A 5,000-nucleotide genomic window follows, 5' to 3' on the forward strand; every position below is an offset into this window, starting at 1 on the left:
ATCCATGGACCGCAATGTGCGTTCGAAACGTCGATGTTCATGTGTCCTGCAGTTCACATGTCGACGCGCAATTTGCTGCGTTCTTCATCGACCCACGAGCCGAGTGATCCACCGTCCTGGGTGATCTTTTTCATTTAGTTTCCACTGTCTCTTTCAAGACAGTTGCATAGGCGGGACTGAGGCGTTTGACGGCCCCCTGTTCCAGCATTCCTGTGTCCAACGGCCTCACGGCCGATGGGCGTCGTACGGCTCCACACCGGAGCGGACAGGCACTCGGGCGAAAGTCATTCAAAACCGGCGCGAGGCGCCAGGTGCCGCAGGCCAGCCGCTCCAGAGCTTCAGCGCTCGTACCACACAACATTTCCGTTAGTTTTGAGAGGCACGCGTGGTTCCGCACGCGGCGCACGGCTGCTGCCGTACAGGTAGCGTGTTGCGCGACACGACACGCACATCGAAAGACATGCAGTCTAGTCGGTAATGATCCTTCCGCAGGTTCACCTACGGAAACCTTGTTACGACTTTTACTTCCTCTAAATGATCAAGTTTGGTCATCTTTCCGGTAGCATCGGCAACGACAGAGTCGATGCCGCGTACCAGTCCGAAGACCTCACTAAATCATTCAATCGGTAGTAGCGACGGGCGGTGTGTACAAAGGGCAGGGACGTAATCAACGCGAGCTTATGACTCGCGCTTACTGGGAATTCCTCGTTCATGGGGAACAATTGCAAGCCCCAATCCCTAGCACGAAGGAGGTTCAGCGGGTTACCCCGACCTTTCGGCCTAGGAAGACACGCTGATTCCTTCAGTGTAGCGCGCGTGCGGCCCAGAACATCTAAGGGCATCACAGACCTGTTATTGCTCAATCTCGTGCGGCTAGAAGCCGCCTGTCCCTCTAAGAAGAAAAGTAATCGCTGACAGCACGAAGGATGTCACGCGACTAGTTAGCAGGCTAGAGTCTCGTTCGTTATCGGAATTAACCAGACAAATCGCTCCACCAACTAAGAACGGCCATGCACCACCACCCACCGAATCAAGAAAGAGCTATCAATCTGTCAATCCTTCCGGTGTCCGGGCCTGGTGAGGTTTCCCGTGTTGAGTCAAATTAAGCCGCAGGCTCCACTCCTGGTGGTGCCCTTCCGTCAATTCCTTTAAGTTTCAGCTTTGCAACCATACTTCCCCCGGAACCCAAAAGCTTTGGTTTCCCGGAGGCTGCCCGCCGAGTCATCGGAGGAACTGCGGCGGATCGCTGGCTGGCATCGTTTATGGTTAGAACTAGGGCGGTATCTGATCGCCTTCGAACCTCTAACTTTCGTTCTTGATTAATGAAAACATACTTGGCAAATGCTTTCGCTTCTGTTCGTCTTGCGACGATCCAAGAATTTCACCTCTAACGTCGCAATACGAATGCCCCCGCCTGTCCCTATTAATCATTACCTCGGGTTCCGAAAACCAACAAAATAGAACCGAGGTCCTATTCCATTATTCCATGCACACAGTATTCAGGCGGGCTTGCCTGCTTTAAGCACTCTAATTTGTTCAAAGTAAACGTGCCGGCCCACCCAGACACTCAATAAAGAGCACCTTGGTAGGATTTCAACGGGGTCCGCCTCGGGACGCACGAACACGCACGAGGCGGTCGCACGCCTTCGGCTCGCCCCACCGGCAGGACGTCCCACGATACATGCCAGTTAAACACCGACGGGCGGTGAACCAACAGCGTGGGACACAAATCCAACTACGAGCTTTTTAACCGCAACAACTTTAATATACGCTATTGGAGCTGGAATTACCGCGGCTGCTGGCACCAGACTTGCCCTCCAATAGATACTCGTTAAAGGATTTAAAGTGTACTCATTCCGATTACGGGGCCTCGGATGAGTCCCGTATCGTTATTTTTCGTCACTACCTCCCCGTGCCGGGAGTGGGTAATTTGCGCGCCTGCTGCCTTCCTTGGATGTGGTAGCCGTTTCTCAGGCTCCCTCTCCGGAATCGAACCCTGATTCCCCGTTACCCGTTACAACCATGGTAGGCGCAGAACCTACCATCGACAGTTGATAAGGCAGACATTTGAAAGATGCGTCGCCGGTACGAGGACCGTGCGATCAGCCCAAAGTTATTCAGAGTCACCAAGGCAAACGGACCGGACGAGCCGACCGATTGGTTTTGATCTAATAAAAGCGTCCCTTCCATCTCTGGTCGGGACTCTGTTTGCATGTATTAGCTCTAGAATTACCACAGTTATCCAAGTAACGTGGGTACGATCTAAGGAACCATAACTGATTTAATGAGCCATTCGCGGTTTCACCTTAATGCGGCTTGTACTGAGACATGCATGGCTTAATCTTTGAGACAAGCATATGACTACTGGCAGGATCAACCAGGGAGCTGCGTCAACTAGAGCTGAGCAGCCGGCCGCCCGGGAGTGTGTCCCGGGGGCCCGCGCGAACACGCAAGCGTCCGCTCAATTATTCTGCAAACAGGAGGAGGCTGGGCTCCCCTGCACAATACACCTCGAAACCCTCTCAGGTCCCGGCGGCGCGCAGCGCCGTCCTAAGTACTTGGTCGGGTTCGAGAGAGGCGCAATCGCCCGGAGTTAGGCGAGTAGACGCTTTAGGTGCGACCACCCGTGCTCCCAACTGAGCTTGCCGCTGCCGACAGAGGCCCGGGAGCGTGCTGTCGTGGCATTGCCGGCGGGAGACAACACGCGCCACCTACGGTGACCGGCAGCTCCAACGCCAGCGCCACAGAAGGGCAAAGGCCCCACGTGGGTGCCGAAGCGAACTCTCCCAGCACAGCGCACGTGCCAACACGTCCGCACAACTGCGATACAAACCACCAGCGAGAACCGCTGGGGCGACCGAGCAGCAGACGGCGTCGCGGCGCCGAGTGCCGGGCGGCGGCGCATCCTCAACGCACACAGTCCTCAATCGGACCAGCACACTGCAGATGTCCACCGCGCTTCGCACCGGGTCCGCGAGGACCCACTTTGGCTGCACGGCGCCGCGCGCAGGGTGCCCCGGCGCGCAGCTGCGCCGCCTGCCGCGTCCGTCGGCCGGCGCGCCTGCCACTGGGCGCCCCCACCAGCCGGCTGTAGCGCGTGCGCCCACGCACCGCGCGGCCAGCACGCCGGGCGGCCCCCCCTCACCGGCCGGGGACAGTCCCACCCACCCACAGCCGCGTATCGCTTCACACCCAGATTCACATTCACGTTCGTTGGTATGGTGGGGACCGCTTCGTAGCTGTACCGATCGTTGCCCTCACAGATGTACCTCCAGCAAGATCAACCGCACCACAACGGGTTACCAGTTGTTCATTTGCGTAACGTCACCAGTAAACGTACACGTCCATCCCCGTTTGCAAAGTCAACTATTATTGCATGCCTGCCTGTCAGGTGTCAAGACACACTACATTCGCTCACATCCACGCAACAAAATGTGCCCGACTAGAGGGCACGTGGAAGGTGCCCCCGTACATATGCGATCTCCATTGCGCGACCAACTGTCAACCGGCCTCTGTAGCATGTCGCAGATGTGGAACGCGGGGCACCGTGCTATCACATTGTGTGAGAAGAGACTACTACGTCTGCATACACGCGCCACTACATGAACAGACGGCTCATGCTGATCGCCATCCACTGCGTCCATTACTCCCCACACGTCTCTATGGCGTACCACACTGCAATGCAGCTGTTATGGGGAGATGACACATAGCTGTGTACACAACATTCTGAGCCGGTTGCGGTTGGACAACAATACATTAATGTAACGTGTCATATGCCAATTACAGAGCAGGGTAAGGCACAACGTGGGTTAGGTTAAGGCACAACGTGGGTTAGGTTAAGGCACAACGTGGGTTAGGTTAAGGCACAACGTGGGTTAGGTTAAGGCACAACGTGGGTTAGGTTAAGGCACAACGTGGGTTAGGTTAAGGCACAACGTGGGTTAGGTTAAGGCACAACGTGGGTTAGGTTAAGGCACAACGTGGGTTAGGTTAAGGCACAACGTGGGTTAGGTTAAGCCACAACGTGGGTTAGGTTAAGCCACAACGTGGGTTAGGTTAAGCCACAACGTGGGTTAGGTTAAGCCACAACGTGGGTTAGGTTAAGCCACAACGTGGGTTAGGTTAAGCCACAACGTGGGTTAGGTTAAGCCACAACGTGGGTTAGGTTAAGGCACAACGTGGGTTAGGTTAAGGCACAACGTGGGTTAGGTTAAGGCACAACGTGGGTTAGGTTAAGGCACAACGTGGGTTAGGTTAAGGCACAACGTGGGTTAGGTTAAGCCACAACGTGGGTTAGGTTAAGCCACAACGTGGGTTAGGTTAAGCCACAACGTGGGTTAGGTTAAGCCACAACGTGGGTTAGGTTAAGCCACAACGTGGGTTAGGTTAAGCCACAACGTGGGTTAGGTTAAGCCACAACGTGGGTTAGGTTAAGCCACAACGTGGGTTAGGTTAAGCCACAACGTGGGTTAGGTTAAGCCACAACGTGGGTTAGGTTAAGCCACAACGTGGGTTAGGTTAAGCCACAACGTGGGTTAGGTTAAGCCACAACGTGGGTTAGGTTAAGCCACAACGTGGGTTAGGTTAAGCCACAACGTGGGTTAGGTTAAGCCACAACGTGGGTTAGGTTAAGCCACAACGTGGGTTAGGTTAAGGCACAACGTGGGTTAGGTTAAGGCACAACGTGGGTTAGGTTAAGGCACAACATGGGGGTAGATTGCGGTACAAATTGCGTTACATTGCGGTGCAAATTGCGTTACATTGCGGTGCAAATTGCGTTACATTGCGGTGCAAATTGCGTTACATTGCGGTGCAAATTGCGTTACATTGCGGTGCAAATTGAGTTACATTGCGGTGCAAATTGAGTTACATTGCGGTGCAAATTGAGTTACATTGCGGTGCAAATTGAGTTACATTGCGGTGCAAATTGAGTTACATTGCGGTGCAAATTGAGTTACATTGCGGTGCAAATTGAGGTAGGTTAAGGTGCAACACAGGTT

General features: G+C 54.4%; 1 non-coding gene and 1 pseudogene across 1 annotated transcript; both read right to left on the reverse strand.

The window, feature by feature from the left end:
* LOC126113876 (5.8S ribosomal RNA) lies at positions 1–123 on the reverse strand (annotated as a pseudogene; the record flags this gene model as incomplete).
* Positions 124–475: 352 nt separating this feature from the next.
* LOC126113879 (small subunit ribosomal RNA) lies at positions 476–2,384 on the reverse strand. The gene has a single exon (XR_007524955.1). It is a non-coding gene; the product is annotated as a small subunit ribosomal RNA (ribosomal RNA).
* Between the last annotated feature and the right edge of the window lie 2,616 nt (positions 2,385–5,000).

Source organism: Schistocerca cancellata, unplaced genomic scaffold (assembly GCF_023864275.1).
Source record: "Schistocerca cancellata isolate TAMUIC-IGC-003103 unplaced genomic scaffold, iqSchCanc2.1 HiC_scaffold_264, whole genome shotgun sequence".
NCBI classification, from domain to species: domain Eukaryota; kingdom Metazoa; phylum Arthropoda; class Insecta; order Orthoptera; family Acrididae; genus Schistocerca; species Schistocerca cancellata.